Raw genomic sequence first — 18,091 nt, forward strand, 5'->3', positions numbered from 1 at the left:
TACATACAGGACAATTTGCATCATCCTCACACACAGGGAAAAGTCAATAACCATGGTACTTTTGTTTGAAATGCATTAAATATCAGAGCAGGAACATTCACTTCTCTCTTTTGAAGGACAAGCATTATGAAGTTACAGAGATAATTATTTAAAAAAACACATTCAACAAGTTTCCATTAGAATTTGCCTTCTTAGCATACACATTTGTGCCATACATCAATGTTTCATCTTAAAACTCACCCTCAGCTGTGTGTCTGGAGTGATTCTGAAGGTGACAAAGGGCACCTGTTGTTTTTAAACCCTTATACAGCTCTTCCACTGTGAGAGCACAGCTGGCTCACCTCACTCTCTGCCTCGCACTCTACTGATTCCAGGGCTCCAAATCTTTTCTCTTTCCCATTTCCCTAACCTTAACCTAGTCCATTTGCTCTCATAACAAGCGTGCTGTTTCTGTCATTAGGGTGGGTCAAATGCTTTCCTTTGTAACACCAGTGACTTGCCTGAGGCTGTTTGTAATTGACAGGGGGAGATGGTGTTTTCTCATTCAGACAGTAAAGAAAAAATCTTGGAGCATAAATGTTTCTGGGGATTTAATGTATATATGTGTGACTGTCTCTTTTGTGTGTCTGCTATCATGTAGCATCTTAACTTTTTGAACTGGTCTCCTGTGAAAAGTTTTAATTGATCCTGTGTCTAGTTTTATTGCACCAGAAGTTAACTACATATTGTAGAAAGAGTTAAATATGCCTCTATTACATATATAGCAGTAAGAAAAAGGAAGTGCTAAACTAAAACATAAATTCCAAAGATTCTGACAAGTGAAAAACTAATAGTTTTAGTTGGCCATTATACGGGGCTATGTACATTTTTCCATTCACAAAGGCTGCTTTCCTTGAATTTCAGCCTTTGAGGAAGTGTGGGGATTTTTTGGTTTTGTTAGTGATCTCTACAGTGAAACTATGAAAGTAATGGGGAAAATTTACTATTTCTTATCTGGAAGTGGTTTTGATGCAGAATTTTAATTTGGAAGGCGGAAATTAGTATTTCAGTTAAGATTCCTGTGATGTCATCTGTGGCTCGGGTGTATCAAGTAAAATATACATCACGCTAAGAATTCTCCCAGAGTTTACATTATTGAATGCTCTGAGGGAACATCACCAGCCACCTGACAGGGCAGGAATGAATTCATTACAGCGAGAGAGACTGTCTTTGTCTTTGTGACCCCAAAAATTTAGGGAATGTCCATCCTTAGAAGAACTGCAGAGGCATAGGAGTAAAAAGGTGCAGAAGGATTAAATTTTCTCCATTTATTTGGGAATGATGTATCAGGTTATGCTTTTGCTGTACTGTAGGTGTAGAAGAAAGGATCACAGGTGACTTCAGCCCTGATAAGTCACAGCTGTACTAATTACCAAAGAAGAGGAACAGCCTGGTCCTTAATGGGTCACGGCTGTGACTGATAAAGATAAGTGTGATAAAAGGGTTGGGTTGGCTGCGTAGGTGAGACCTGGAGGAGGTAGGAGAAGTAGTGTGGAGAAGCAGAGGGGAGGCTGAAGCAAGCCAGGGAGTTGCTGCTGTAGGGGCTCTGCTGAAAGGTCAGTGTGGGTCTGATGGGGTTGGGGCCAGCAGCCATGGCTGAGCTGGGTAAAACCTGTGGTCAGAGGTGGTAGGGAAATCCTTGCAGTCACATTCCAGCAGGAAATAACTAGCAGTCAGGAACTGCATTGGAGCCTGCAGTAGGAGCTTGATGTAGCCAGAGTCAGGATGGCTGAGCTGTAAGGAAGAATGAACTGGGACCCTTTTCATGTTGTTAAATGAGAGTCTGTGTCTTAGCTCATTTCTACCCCTAAAGAGGGTCTAGAGAGATCTGCTGCAACACTGTGTGATGTCTTTAAAGCTGTGTTAGTGGAATTGATAAAAAGAGCATCTGCTATTAAAACTATTGTGGCATGATAGTCTTTATTGCCTTGGAGGCCTGCCTAGCTCTTGTATATATTCTTAATTTATGACAGTTTTTGTACCTTTGTATAGTACAAGTCTGTTCTGAAGTAGAGAAGTAGCTCAAGCCCCGTCTGTGTGTGCCCAAACTAGCAGTCATCTGTTTAAAGAACAATAAGCACTGCACCTGAATTGACTGGATGTTCATTATGACTTTCTTAATGATTGGTTGTGATTATTTGTGTCTTTAATTAAATGTTTGTTGAGGATTTTACAATATAAGCCTAAGCCTTGTGAGGTCATTGGACAAAATGTCATGAGAGTGGAAAAGCAGTGGTTCTATAAAAAATTACTAGGTTTGCTAGGATAGAAAAGGCTTGGATGGGGAAGAGTCATGTTCAGTAACTTCTGTCATTGCTTGGATGTTATTGCTTAGATTCATTGAGAGCATTTTCTGTTTGATAGAGTAAAGTGATACAGGAAATTCCATGGGCTAAAAATAGATTACTGATACAAAACTGTCAGTGAGAGTCATTGCAGTACTTGGCTACAAACACTGGAAGTGGGAAGAGATTAGCGCTGTTTTCTCCTGGCATCTTGTTTAGTTTGTTTCAAAGCTGGTGGTCAGGCACTGCATGGTAGCTTTGTGAAGTCTTTGGTGTTGCTTGTTGGCTGAAAAACAGCTTGGACATTTTTGGATGGGTAACAGGTTCTTGAAGAATGAGTGGGTTGTCTGTAATTATTAACAGCAGTCAGAGGAAGGGATGTGTTTGTTTGCTTTTGTTGTCATTCTTTACCCATACTCGTTCTTTGTCCAATAATATGTTGGCTGCAACATGAGCTGGACTTTAACTCCTATTTTTGTGCTTCTCTTCAATAACAGGACTAGTTACTTCCGCATTGCTCTGTGTCAAACAAGGTGGTCCTACACTGGGTATTTGGGTGACAACATCCTGCTTTCCAGCTGTGATAATAAATAAGGGGCATAACATCTGGCACCTGTAAACTTTTATTTTGGAAGTTTTTGTCCAACATCTGGATAAAATTATTCAAAGATCTGTTCCTCTAAATGAAATGTTTTTATCGAAACAGTGATATGTGCCCTGGGTGTAGGTAAACTAATATTATTCAGATACACTGATTAACAGCAGCAACATTCAAAAGAAACTGTTTCCTTCCTTCTGTTTGTTTGATGTGTGTGCATGGGTTTAGCTCATAAATTATTCAGTTATGGCTAGTACATGTACCTCATTGTATGCATTTTAATCAGACTGTGATTCCTTTTTTTTTTTGTTTGTTTTTTTGTACTTTGATGAAACAGACAAGAATATGAGAATTAGGATGAGTCAGATAGCTGAGGTGTAGGTATCCAATGTTATTTTAGGTGCTTTGGTATATCCCAGCTGCTGGTAAGGAAGGACAGCTCTTCCATTTGTTAGACCCAGGCAGGTAAAACTCCTGGCTTCCTTAGGGTATCCAACATGACAGTGGTTGCCACTCTTCAAGCACATGGGCTCTTCCAGTGGCTCTTGCTGGTACTGCTGGCTAATAAGCATCTGTAAAAAAAGGCTGGAGGTGAGGATTTTTCTGTTAGCAGAGCTTCCTACAATGATGGAAAGTTTAATCCTGAATACGAAGTATGGCTTTGGCAGCATGTCTGATCAATAACCTGAAGCAGGTCTACGTATTTTCATACATGCTCTAAAGCTGACTTGGCCCAATTGAAATAAACTGAAAACCTTTTAAGGATCAAATCTCAGCGACACTTTAAATTAAAGTCCCATTTATAAGTAGTCTTTTAATATCTGTTACATGGTTTCCAGATGGACTCCTGGTCTTTTATAGCAAATGATCGAGTATGTTTTACTTCTTTCGTATTACGCTGAATTCTCAGCAAGCGATTCCAATTGCAAGAACTATAAATAGGCTGTAATCCAAGTAAATATTTTTTAAATGTGCCTGGTTTATACCTTCTATAGGTTATTTGGAGTCTGAATTCTTTCTGTGGTGTTAGGGTTTAATAGGGCTTCACCACTGTGTCTCATGTGGCTCTGGGCCATGTCCTGGGCTGCATCCACAGCCCTGTGGTCGCAGGTCAAGGGAGGGGATTCTGCTCCCCTGCTCTGGTGAGAGCCCGCTTGCAATGCTGCTTCCAGCTCTGGGATCCCAGCACAGGAAGGACATGGAGCTGCTGGAGTGAGACCAGCAAGACGATCAGAGGGATTCCTACAAAGAAAGGCTGAGGGGATTGGGACTGTTCAGCCTAGGAAAGAGAAGGCTTTGGGGTGACCTAACTGTGGCCTTCCAGCACCTGAAGGGAGACTGCAAGAAAGGTGGAGAGACTTTTGTATGAGAGCCTGGAGTGACAGGCCAAGGGGAAAGGATTTTAAATTGAAAGAGCCCATGTTTAGATTAGATACTGGGAGGCAATTATGTGAGGGTGGCGAGGCTGAAACAAGTTGCCCAGAGAAATGTGGATGCCCCATTCCTGGGCGTCTTCAAGGCCAGGTTGGATGGGGCTCTGAGCAAACTGATCTAGTGGAAGGTGTCCTTGCCCATGGCAGGGGGTTGGAATTAGGTGATTTTTACGGTCCCTTCCAACCTAAACCATTTTATGAAAATGGGATGAGAGTCCTGGTTCCCATGCACTGTTTCTTACCAGGTGATTTATGAAAAAGTAATTTTGATCAATTTGATTAACACTCTTTTAAGATGCCCTGAATAGTTTTATTTTCTTCATGGATAAGTTTAAAGATAGGATGTATATGTCTGTACCTCTGGTCAATGTCTAACTCTCAGATCCATGATATGATGGAAATAATGTGTGTTATGAATTCACAGATTGGTCTTGAAGGTACAGATTTTAGTGATAAAATCCTGGTTAAGTTGGTAAATGCACCTGCCACCTTGCTCGTTCATTAATGATTTCCTTCTGAAAACCCTGTAGCTTTTTCCAGTGTGTGAAAATTGATTGATTCCTATTGTAGTTACTTTCTTTTTAAATGAAGTGATTGAGTTGCAGTTTACTTTTTGCAGTTTAATTAAATTTTTTTTCTCATAACAGAAAAATATTTGGGGGAGGTAATATGATATGATTTTAATTGCTAGTTCAATAAAAGGGAAAAGAAAAAAACCAATGTCATCAACCAAGTCTAGATCTTCAAAATCTTTATCATATATATCTGTATTTCTAATATTAAAGTCAGTGACAATACCAAAACATGACAACATAATTATTTAATATCAATCCATGTGACTAACCATTCTATCAAGCCTGTGTTGATCTATGCAAGCCCCACTGTAATGATGGCAGTAATTTTTACTGGAACATAATAACAATTCAAGATATTCTGTACTGGCTTGTGGTAGAAGCTCTCCATGTGCTGGGGAAATCTATGAAGTTTGTGCTGAGTGGTAAAACCAGTATTTGATGCTCTCTTTGATGTCTATACTAAGGGTAAAAAATCTGTCCAACATATGAGATGCAGCTTGTTCTTGCTTTACTTCAGCTCTAAAAGAAATAAAAAGGAAGAAGGGTGCTTAAAAGGACTATGCCTGTAGTTTTGCCTACCTCACTGTCACACAAAGTCACACTCATGGAATACTTCTGGAATCTCAAGTGCTGTTATACCAGAGATTTTTCTTGGTCCCATATCGTTGCCCTGTGTTTTTCACTTTCACAAACTTCAGCTGTTTGTGGGTCTTACAATTGTCACTTTGTGATGGGACATGTTTAATGTTTAGCTCTGGGAATGTAATCTTGTTGAAGTGTCCTGTGATGCTTGCTGAGTTAATCTTTGAAAAGTAACACTTTTTGAGTCTTTTTCTATATGTTGAAGTTCTTTCCTGTTCATTATTGACACTTCCAGATGGTGTTTATATTTCAACTCTTTGATAGTGCTTTTTGGTGGAATGGCTTTTCCCTAGTTGTGAAATGTAAAAGCACGTGTGGTTTTCCAGGCTTTCCACGCTCCCATTTTGAGACTGGCTATGTTTGCTTGTAGCATTCAGCCTCACTTTCTGTGTCCCCACCCTTTATTCAAGAATAGGTTATAGAATATGCAGGGTTTTGCAACTAAAATATAATTTACTTTCTTGGTTGAAGTTATTGCACTGAGCGGATAGCCACACTCTTTTGTTGTGCTCCCACAAAAGGCTGTGACAGATACTCTTGTGTGGAATACTGGCAGTACTTTTGTGGTTATGTTGTTTGTTTAATTGAAATTGAGATGCCTGCCATTTGAGAGTTTGACCTGCAAGCCAAGGGACAGAAAAAACCATTTCTTTAAGTTTTAGAGAAATTGTTTGTCTAGTACAAAATACAGGAAGGCTTCAAGAAGCAGGAGGCAGTCTGATGCTTATTGTTGCTGTAGGAAGTGTTTTGTAGGGTACGGATACATTGATTTTCTTCTGCTTTGAAACCTGGCAAATGGATGCAGCCCACCACTTTGAGCAAAAGTGCTTTCTTTGGAATTTGCTTTAGAAATAGAGTAAGACTTCAGGGATGTGGAAAAGTGTTCACCTGTAACATTGTTTTCTGCTTTTCCTCAAGGGCCCATGTCACTTGGTTAATAGCTACAGCCTGGCTTGCAGGGGAAATTAAAAACTCTTTTTACCTCTTTTGATTTGTTAATCATTCTATAATACATAAGTAAAACATCACTAGGCAGCATCATTATATACATGACACTTTGAGTGTATAACACTCAAGATTAAAAATGTGCAACCTAACATAGCCTCATCGTAAAAGAGTATCATGTCTTGACAGATCTTCTGAACAATCAAAGTGAGCATTTTAAAGGAGTTCATCGAAGTTCTAATATTCACTGTCAGGTATTTTTATGCTGAGAAATGACAGTTCATATCTTTGAGTATTGATGTAGCTCTACCTTGGTTCCTTAATGTTTCTTTCTGAGGATAACATTAGTTCAGGAATACAATATAAATCAAATATTAAAATATTTGAGGACTCAAAGAAGAGGTGAGATTCATTGGAGGTAACCCTTCCTGTCTTCACAATGAAATTATTGAAAGAAAATTATACATGAGTCATCCCAAGTTAAAGCTGTCAGAAAAATAGGCAAAGAAATAATCAGCTGATCTATTTGCAGTTTCCTAGCAGGTAATTAGGTGACTAGAGAGACCAAACATGGAAATTTCAGGATAAATCATATTAAAGCAGTCTAATTTTCATCTCTGGCAGGATTCCTTGTGTAGATTAGAAACAACATGTCACCTGCACCTTAAGCTGTTGAGAGTCTCAGATGACATTCAGCTAAACAAATGAGTACAACTTGGTGTAGAATAAACTACTCCCATGTGAATCCAGATTTTGCTGGAAAGTAATATTCTATGCATCAAAGATTCCAAGCAAAATGGAAAAATACACCAAGTGGAGTTCTTCAGGATTCTCTCCTGGGTTGATTGCTGTTCATTGTTTAATTAATAACTTGAGTGATGCAAAAGAATATTTTATTGAAGTTCCTGTGGATAAAACAATCTTAGATTTAATAATTTCATGCTAGAATTAACAGAATCTTAGAATTTTAAAGTATCTTCATCAATTGCAGCAAAGCTTTGAAGTATTTAAAAGTACAATTCACTCATGGTGTGTAAAACCCACTGCATTGAGGCAGGAATAATCAGACTGTTTTTATGGGATCAAATATTGAATTATTGGTATTCTGTAGCTAAGACAGATAATCATAGAGCAGATCTCAGAGAGAACCTGTTGGACGTAAATAAGAACAGCTTAGAAAAACATGTAAGAGAGGTAGTTGGTGTCTGTTTAATGCTGCCTCCTGGCAAGGGGGTGGATCAGAGAGCTTCCCAAGTCCCCAGTCTGCTATGGAGTCTATTATCCCATGAACCTGGTGTGCTGGCAGTAGTCACAGCTGTGAGGATTGCATCTGATCTAATGTCACTCAGGTGCCTTGAGTGAGTGGTTTACATGGCTGTAACAGAGCTACAAGTTAAGTCCTGTTGATGGGGCTGTCAGAAAACCTCAGTGTCTGCCTAATTTGCCCTGAGCACAAGGTGCAAAATGCCCCCTGGAGTTATCTGGCCTTGAGATAAAATAAACACTTCTGAAAGTTTCATTCTATTTTATTGATCAGATTAATTTCATTTATGGATCCACGTCACTGAATGTATCAGTATCTCATGCTTTCTGCATCCATGACTGGATGTTGGTACCAGCAGGGATGACTTGCACTGCTCTGTGGGATGCTGGTTGCTAGCCTTTGTTCTGAAGGGTGTTGACAGTTGAACTAATTTCCCTCTATTGCTTTCTTTCTTTAATGGCATACCCAGCTAATTCTTTTTCTTCTCACTTCAAAGCTGCATGCTTTCTGACAGGCCAAAGATCTGCTGATGGCAACACTCTTGAAATGTTGCCGGTCTTGGTGGGAACAGAAAATAATGATACATTTTAATTCCTCAGGCTTCTGCAGAGCCAGCACTCTTGTACAAGGGTTCTATTTCTGTGTTGGCAGCTCATGAAACCACAGCAAAACAGGGGAGGTAAGTTTGGGGCAGGACTCCAGTGCACCCAGAATTTAAAGGTGCCTTTGTGATCTGTTTTCCCTGTTGTGAAGCTCTCCCCTCAAATATGGGAAGAGCACTGAAATACAAAATGTGCTTTTTCTTTGCTGAGCAAGTTTATCTGATCCAAGGGGGTGACACTCCTGGCTCAGCCCCAAAAACAAGTACAATGGGAGCAGGGAGCTTATCTCCCAGCTGCTCAGCCTTTCACCATAACACAGTGTACACTAACCATGGACAAAAGAGATCCATCCACTCCAGCACCTTTTAAGGATCTGTGTACCAATCTGTAACCCCCACTGAATATTTGCCACTTAAAGTGGACCTAGAGCATCACATCCACTGTCCCAGATTCCTTTGAACCTGCCACCACTCTGAAGTCATGCAACCAGCAGACTGGGAATGCTGTCACAGGAATTACTTTCTCAAGCTGTGAATTAAAATTTCTATGAATTTCTGGCATCTTTCCTAAATTGATTGACTTTGCGCAAGCCTGACTTCTGTCATGTATGTAGGGCCGTGGCTGGACTTAGATTTTCAGGTGGAAAAGTTTTTCTGTATTACCCTTAACATTTCACTCTTGCAGTCCCTTCCTGAAGCTGGAGATGTGATTCACACTGCTGTGAACCTGGGAATACCCATAACGTATGCATATGCATTCAAGTGAAAAACTGTGTATTTTTGACAACTGCAGCCTTTCCTAATAAGAACTTAAAGATAAACACCTCTATATTTAGAAGCTAACCTCCCTTTCTCCCTCCTTGAAGAGGTCAGACCTTAGAATATGTGCGCAGTGAAATTCTAATATTTACAGGAGTACTTACAGATGTTTGCATTAAAACATAAGCTGTAATGATTCAATTCATACCAACAGATGATGTCAAAAGTCATATCCTATGATGGGGAATGGGGAATATTGAACAGAAGTGTAATAAAGGATCCTGGATTCCCTCTCCTACTGGAGAAGCAGTGCCTCCAGATGAACACCACCGCCTTTGCACAGGTTCCTTGGCACTCAGTGGCACATTAAAGGGTACAAAAAACATTCTCACATTTTCTTCCTTCTATTTCCCACTTGCTTCTGTGGAGGATGTGTAGGTGTAGGGCTGCTGATATTTTTGTGTACTGACAGCCTATGAAAGTTCTTGCTGATCTGTTCTGAAACCTTTAGTTCAGTGGCACTTAGCCTGTCACTTCAAAAAGAAAAGAAAAAGTTTGATAGGCAGCAGAAAACTTGGAAGTAAAAATGAGTCAGGAATATTTTAAATTCCGAAAGTCCGGTTGAATTGCCTGCAGTAAATGAAACAGTCTTGGGGGTTTAAAAAAAATGAAATAGGCTGGAGATTTTTTTTAATTTGAGAAGGTGAAAAAATTTTAAAATCAAGGTTCTACTGTGTGAGATATTGAGCTAACCTGTGGCTTTTGAACTAATTTTATTAAAACACTATCAGATCTATTTACTTTTTGCAGGAGTCGTCCTATTTAGGGCACATGGCAAAATTCAGTAATAAGAGCAGCAAATTCTAGTCCATGGTGGGAAGAAGAATCATGACACCTGAGTTTAAAAGCCCAATCTGTTCTGATACTATTTTAACCATTTTAATGGAAAGGGTCAGAGGATTACACCAGGACCCTGTGTCTGAGGAAGCCACCAGGCCATGACTGTGCCACATGATGAAGAATTGCAGGCTACACCAGTTAGCATTGACAGCAGCCTAAAGCTTCCACTGCCCTCTTCCAAAGAACTGGTGATCAAATCAACCCCAGGACTGCATGGTATGTTCTCCTCTGAGAAAAAAGAACCAGGGTCTTTTCTTCTTGCAGTAATGTTTTTACTCTTTCCTGTGAGAAACTTAGAAAAAAAGAAAAAAAAAATTCTGACTCAAGCTGCAGTGGAACTTGAAAGTAAATGTGAGTTTATGTCCCATGATACTTTGCAAGCAGAAGTTCTGCTTTCCATTTTCAGATGGTTTGATTGCTAGTTGTGTTGTAGAATCTAGCTGTGAACTTTGGCTTTGCTCTGGCCTAGACATGTGGCATCTAGCTTGCTCCAGCACAGAGTATGTAAAGCATTTGGCTCTATAAATCTCCAGTCTCAGAGGAACCATCTTTCCCTATCTGACGTTAATGAGGCACACCTGCACAGTGTTTGACTGTCTCTGTATCATTCCATGTATCATGGCTGTCAGATTCCAGCAATGCACCACAACTAAGACAATAAAAAAGGGAACAGTTTGCTCATTAGGAATGCAACAGTTTCAGTGTTTTGGCTTTCATTCTTTGTAACATCTGTTGAACAGCACTAGGTTTGATCAATGTCTAAATATCTCCACACATTTATGAAAACAATAATGCAATTTAATGTTCATCTTCAGTGTTGTGGGAGGAGAGGGGAAGGTACATAACTTCACATGTGGTCTGAAACCTGGTAAAAAGAGATACTGTGCCAACTTTCTGCATTTTATTTAGATTAAAAGCTATTTATTATCTGGTTAATTAACCACATAAAAGTTGTTAGGCTGAATATGTGTCCATGTGAGAAAGCAATGCAGAAGGGTCAAAGACAAATTTAAAAAACATGGGATAAAGAAAGGAATGCAGGACTTACAGAGCCAGCTGGTATTTATAACATCACCTGCTTTCTGTTAGGGTGAATCTTCTATCCTAATGCCTGGCTTTAGACTTATATTTGGGCAGAAATGCTGTTGTACAGAGCAGAGTGATTCTGCTCTAGACCTTGCAGAACCGGAGACGAGATAAACATTTCCAAATTTGGGAGGCTGAAAACTGGATCAAAGATCGTCGACAGTGAAGGCAAAACTGGGTTAGAGCTTCTCAACAGTGCAAGCAAAGTTCAGTTTTATGGAGATGTGATTCTGGCAGAGGTGGTAAAAAGCTGTTGGGTGAAAAGCAGTTGGATATGATCAATGAGAAGTGGAGCAGATAAAGAGGGTGAAAATGTGTGCTGAAGAAAACAGGGAAGTTGTGAAGAAGAGAGAGAAAAGGGTTGGGAGTTAGAGAGGGCTAACTAGTAAAGAATCTGAATGGGTGAGAAACCAGAGGTTTTTTAAGGGATTGAGAAAGTTGTGTAATTGCTTTTGTTCCCTCTCCTGCCTTTGTGGCATTATGTCACCTTCCCTGGCCCTTGCATCCATGCTCTTTTTTAGGGGCTTCCAAAATCTGTTTCAATCACTAAAACTCCTTTTTCTCCATTATGCTTCATTCTTCCTCCTCTGCAGAATTTTGTGTGCCTGTGAGAATTAGGGAAAGCCAGGGAGCCACTGTTGCTTTTGCTAATTGCGGAAGGGGATATCAGCTCTTGCTACTACCCCTCAATGTAGTAATTGTTGTCCCATAGGAAATAGCTCCTTCTTGTTATGGTATCCATAGCATCAACTCTGTTTTCCTAGGGCTCTGATGCACATAAACAGAGGAACAGGGCTGCAGCCTTCACCTTTTTCAGAAGTGTTACCCAGGAGAACTGCAAATATATTGTCACAAAGGACCATTTTTCTTGGGGGGGGAGGGGGGAATCTCTGTCATTAGTTTTGATTCAGTCAGAAGAAGGAAAAACTTTTGAAAGTAGCGCACCGTGCAACAGAGGAGCACAAATACCTGTTTGCCTTGAGAGACTGTTATTGTGTGGAATGTAGCTCTTACAGGGATGGTTCCATCAAGGAGTTCATTAAAACAACTGATTTTTACTGAAGTGTGTTGGTGAACTTGAGGTTTTGTGGTTTTGTATCCATGTATTCAGGGGAGTAACATCCTGTGCACTTGCAGGTTGATGAGATCATGAATTAGAAACCCATTTGTCCCTTAATACAGAGAAATGTAAAGGAAGGATAAGCTGGCTTTGGAATTACTACAAAATTTACATAGGTAGGAAAAATTAACTCTAGGAGGCTAATGCTAATAACATGTGGATTCCTTTTGCTACTTGCTCTTTTATCTACCAATTATATAGTTACTTTAAGTGCTTATGTTTGAGTAGTTTGCATACATTTATAAGAATTAGGATATGAAAAATTTTGAGGATTTTTTTGGTCTGTGCTGAGACTCCTTCAATACATACCTTTCAATGTAGATGCAGTGCATATCCTAAATATAATGCGGGGAAGGCTTAAAGTATTTTTGATTTTATTGCTGCAGAAACACATTTTAATAGATATTTCCTTGCTTTGCATATAACAGTTCAAAGTATCTTCTGGCCTTACTATTAGCTGTGATTCTTCTGGTTTTTTTTATCAGTGTATTTATTCATTAAAAAATTCGCCAAACAAAGAAGAGGAAACCTGAAACTTCTATTGCTTGAGAGGCAAGGGTGACTATTTATCTTCCATACAACTCCTGTAAGTATTTCTGCAGGGAGACAGAAAATAAGTTGTGTTTCTGCGGGAAAACAGATAACACGCTGGAGTGGGAATGTAAATGTCAGTGTAGGCTGCTGCATTTTGCTTATCAGTGTGTTCTACTTAGAGAAAGAAGTAAAGAAATCCCAGGCTGTGTGAACCATCAGGGAATTGCTGTAACGCTGGATTGCTTTTGAAGAATAATTTAAGCTGACACTGGAAAGCAGCATGTTCTCCTTTTATTTCTGTATAGTTATCCTTGCTTCCCACCTCTTTTCAACATGATTTTAAATGGTTGCTGTCAATTACAAAAGTCCTTCTGTACACTTGTGCTCCAGTTGTGTTTTTTTCTGAGGTCAGTCTCTGTTCCTCTTTTAGTGAACGTTTTAACTGTTGTGAAAATTGGGGTAGGAACTCTTTATCTCTTTAAGATTCTTATGTCTTCTCTTGTCTACCAGACAAGTCCCTTCCTGGAAGTTTGACTCCTGCACTTTGGACCACTTGACTTGCACAAAATGAATAGGAAACACGAAGAACTGACTGAAAACAATTGTGACATCCTCTTGACTCAAAAAACATATTTTTTGCCTCTAATGCTGGCTATGTGGAAGGCAGTCATCTTCAGAAGGTGATGAATTGAATAATATGTCAAATGGTTTGAAACTCTACTTTTATTTACTCCTGTAGCTTTCTTAGATCACAATATTTCATATCAGTTTAAAGAAAAAAAAACCTTCTGAAAGATTGTTTGTTCCTTTTGCGCTACACAAAATTGTCAACAGAGTCACAATTTTCTTTTGGTGAACTAGAAGCCAATTAAATGTTTGCCATGAAACAAATATCCCAGAGAGCCCATGAATCCAGCAATAAAACAGTTTCTAATCAGGCAGCAGAGCATGTGGCACAAGCCGTAACTCCAGTAACCATTTGGAACTTCTGCAACGCTCAGGAGACTGCTGCTCTGCTACAGCCTCTCTTCCCTGGTAGTGTGAGTCGCAGAATGCAAATCAGAAAATTAGAAGTTGGATGAAATTACATTACAGCACCCCTATTAAACTCTGCTTTGGTCAAGGGTCTGTGAGAGGAATTTGTCTCCAGCACTTGTGACCTGCCAGATCTTGATGAGGGATTATTTTCAGTATCCAGCTCAAAAGGCAGAGAAAATGGCTCTGGAAACTGGACATTGTCAATGAAACTGATAAAATGTAACTGATAAAATGAAGGTACAAACCAAGAGACAGAAGTGTCTACTGAATATGATTACATCTGTCAGCAAAATTCTGAGGATTATTCAGCAAAATAATGCCTAGCTGCTAGATACATCTGTGGATATGCTTTTAAATTCAATCTGCCCATTGGAACTAGAACTTTAATTTATACAGTCTGGCAACATAGTGAAAACTGCCAGAGCATTCATATATTTATCACACATTAACATTGTAATTAATCAAATTAACATTAATTTGTACTGTAGCTCTTCCTGTCTGCTGAACTTCATGAGAATAAAAGTGGGTCTGCCTGTGTAGCACTGAAGATGGTGCCTGGAATTTCAAACATGCTATCCCTGGTGAGAATAGCTAGATTTCTCCTTGATTTCCAATCTCCTGTTTTAAATAACAGTTTTCTGCAGTAATCTATGTGCAGCATTCTCTCAGCATGGTAAAAGTATTAGTAATTAAATATTTGCCAAGGGTTCTGTTTAAGAACCAACAGAAGATTAGCAGCATGACTTTAATCTCCTCTCAAGCTTTCATAAATGTGATCTTTAGAAATTCCTTCCCCTTTTTTTTCCACGTATTATGCAACAGATTTTATTTTGCATTCATTTTTCTCCTGAAACTTAATGAGTATTATATCACTGGGTTTGAAATAGGGCTTAAAATCAAGATAAATTAATTTCAAATAGGTTCTAAAAAACCATTTCTCTTCAGAAATACATAATGTATAAAAGAGACATATAAAATAGCAAGCTAAATGCATTGGTGTAATTAACAAAGTAAAATTAAATTACATTATGTTCAGATTCATATGTCAGTAAAGGTTTTTCCAATTAAATTCCCCACTTAAGTTTAACTTTGTCATCTCAGCTAACTTCTTAAATTCTGTTTTTTCTGGCATCTGTTAGCTAAAAACTTAGACCTCAACAATGGCATATTCAGGAAAACCTTTGCTCTCATGTCAGTGGCTGCAAGAATGCTTATGCTGTATTTGGATTTTTTCAGGGTGGGATTTTTAACTCTCAAGACACTATAAGAAACTCTCATGGATGCCATTTTTCAAAATGATTGAATTTGACTGAAGAAAATGGACTGTTAAAATATCCCCACCCTTTAAGTCACAGAGAAGATCATCAAAAGATTTAATTTTTGCTTTATTACTTGGGAAGGATATTTGATAACATGTTTCTGTTGTTCAGTTTATTTTGTAAACATTCCATTCATCTGCTTTTGACACAAATGCTGTGATAAGTTGTACCCTGCCTGTATCCTCATACTCCCTCTTACTTTGTGTGTTTTTTGACCTCCCAAAGTGCTTTTAAAAATGTTATCTCAGTGACCTTAGTACCAACCAAATTCTAATTTTGATTGTGAGCTACCCTGTCTGTCATGACTGTACCATCATATGGCAATACCAGGCAAAATATCTTAGTTTTTTTTTTTTTTTTTAATTTCCACAGGGTAGATAAGTGTCTAATAAAATTTGTATTAAATAAAAAAAAAATCATAGGGAGGTACTCCCGTCCTCTGCAGGAAGGGTATTGTCACTCTTTGAAGTCTCTTGCAGTTGAAGGAGACTTTTTTTACTATCTTATTGTGTATGAAAGCAGTTAAAAATCTATAAAATTTAGAAATAATTATATACATATAAGTGTTTAGTGACAGGACAAGGGGGAATGGCTTCAAACTGAAAGAGAGTAGGTTAGATTGGATATTAAGAAGAAATTCTTTGAGGGTGGTGAGGCCCTGGCACAGGTTGCCCAGAGAAGCTGTGGATGTCCCAACCCTGGAAGTGTCCAAGGCCATGTTTGGATGGAGCTTTCAGCAGCCTGGTCTAGTTGAAGGTGTCCCTGCCTGTCGCAAAGAGATTGGAATGAGATGATCTTTAAGGTCCCTTCCAACCCAAACCATTCTATGATTCTATGACTCTGTAATATATACTGTAATAATTTATACTTTTATATATGTATGTATACATGTATTATTATATATAAGCTCTGTATTATACAGATTGTACAGAGTTTGTGCTCTTTGTTTCTCTGTGGATGTATCAATAGCTCAGTCAGTTCCGCTGACCCTGTTCAAAAACAGACCAAGGATTCTTCCGAGTAGGAAAAGGCACATGGCCCAAACAGAGGAATTAATGAAAAGTTAGCATAAACAGATTTCCAGGGTGAAAAAACACCTGGTTCTGATGGTCCAGTCCTCACTCATGAATTTGTTTGCATTTATGAAAACAGGAATAGTAGGTAAGATTAAGAAATATTCGAATGAATGAAATTCCTGTTATTCTTACCAGAGAAATTGTAGGAAATGGCAGTTGTAATACTGCATTAGAGATTTTATTTAGTCATTATTGAGGCTGAAATTTATGGAAGAAGATAAATTTGGTTGATGAACTGGGTTACTGGAACGCAGCCTGTGTACGCCTTCTAAATTCTCAGTCTGAGATCAATTGAGTATTAATGAATTTATGCTGATTTACTTAAACTGAGGATATGTCCCTCTCCTTTGAGCTTCTACCTAAGTGCCTATACTTGCTAAGATTCTCCTTGTACCCCCTTCTTTTGCTCCCTGCCCAAAAAAGCTCTTTTTGCTGGGAATTGCAGTGCCCATATGTTGCCCCAACTTTGCCTGCTTTTCAGAGTTTGCATTTTTTTCTCACGCAGCTTCAAGAAAACAATGTATATTTTCAGAATTTATCTTTTTGTTTACATATTTCTCCTCTGGGAGGAGAAAGGTGACTGGTGGTCTTCACCAACGAGGTCAAAGAGGTGGCAACCTATGTAGCCAATCTTGTGCCTTCTGGAAGAATTGTATATAAGATGGAGTCAGAAAATTAAATATAGAACTTTCCTGCTGACCTTCTTGCTGCCTGCCTCATTCTTTAGTGTCTCTACCAGAGACATTTGGTGACGCTGATGTGATCACCTATACATCTTGGTTTGCACCAAGGAAAAAAACTTAAATATTTTGCTCCTCTGGGCACTGTAAATGGTCTGATAGTATTTTTACCAATGCAGGTAAATATACCGCTGCAAAGATTAATTATTCATATTTTTCCCTCCGATGTTGCCTAGAGGGTTGTTGCTTTACACATTTATAAACAGAAATAAAGCCAAAACCTCAGCAAGCAAATGGTTTTTCTTATTTGTATGTGAAAGCCTAATGTATTCTAGTATGGAAATCTTAATTTGAGACTTCAGCAGAAGGAAAATTTGTTATTAAGCAGACCGAAAATAACAGTCTGAAGTTCCTTGGGAATGTTAGTTTTGGTAACTTTTGGGGAATGGTTATTTTAAGGAGTTGATGGAAGTTGCACTTACACAGAAGTAGAATTCAGCCCTGAAATTTAATAAATTGTCCAAAATTTAGAAATTAGAGTGGTGGTGTTGAGTAAAAAGAAATTCTTCTTCCAGTGTGATCCATGTGTATCAACTTCTGAAACATGGCTGCCTTGTTCACCTTCTCTGTAATCAAACTTCATAATACTTTAGCCACATTTGGAAGTTGCTCTTACTGGCTGTAGAAAATTTTGCGCCAGAAAATCAATTAAAAAGGGAAAAGTCTTTTAGTACAGCTCAGACTAAGAACAGCCTGTATTTTCATGATACTGAAACACTATATTTCTATTTGACACTCTTCCCTATTTACTCTTCCTGTCTTGGCTCAGTAGTTGGTCCTTTTCACTCTGCGTAGCTTCCCAGCAGCACGGATGTGAAACACTTTATTTTACTGTTTAGTGAACATTCAGGTTGTTTTAGATCACAAACAGATAAGGAGTTCAGAACTGATGCTCCACCTGTTGGTGAAAATACAAACTTGAAAATGCATTTAGAAATCAACGTAAAGGGGATTAGACTTTGTTTTAGAAGAGAAGTCAGATTCTTTTGGACCCAACAATGGAAGGATGGAAAACTTAAGGCTGTTGGCTCGAGGTTCACTTACGTAGGAGGGCTCATGCCCCCTCTCCCCATAATATGCATGTCTGGGCATCCTTGTTCTTCTTGCTCTTTGTTCAAAAGAGCTGATTTCTCTAAA

General features: G+C 38.8%; 1 long non-coding RNA gene across 2 annotated transcripts; it reads left to right on the forward strand.

Moving 5' to 3' along the window:
• Nucleotides 1-1,506: 1,506 nt before the first annotated feature.
• LOC136290732 (uncharacterized) lies at nt 1,507-16,059 on the forward strand. 2 transcript variants are annotated; one of them, XR_010721352.1, is made up of 5 exons: nt 1,512-1,595; nt 12,733-12,833; nt 13,292-13,461; nt 14,308-14,400; nt 15,056-16,059. It is a non-coding gene; the product is annotated as an uncharacterized lncRNA (long non-coding RNA). The 2 variants fall into 2 exon arrangements; XR_010721353.1 differs by lacking the exon at nt 12,733-12,833 and having other exon boundaries at nt 1,507-1,595.
• Nucleotides 16,060-18,091: the final 2,032 nt, after the last annotated feature.

Source organism: Chamaea fasciata, unplaced genomic scaffold (genome assembly GCF_029207755.1).
Source record: "Chamaea fasciata isolate MVZ Bird 193981 ecotype frontalis unplaced genomic scaffold, bChaFas1.0.hap1 SCAF_6, whole genome shotgun sequence".
Classification (NCBI taxonomy): domain Eukaryota; kingdom Metazoa; phylum Chordata; class Aves; order Passeriformes; family Sylviidae; genus Chamaea; species Chamaea fasciata.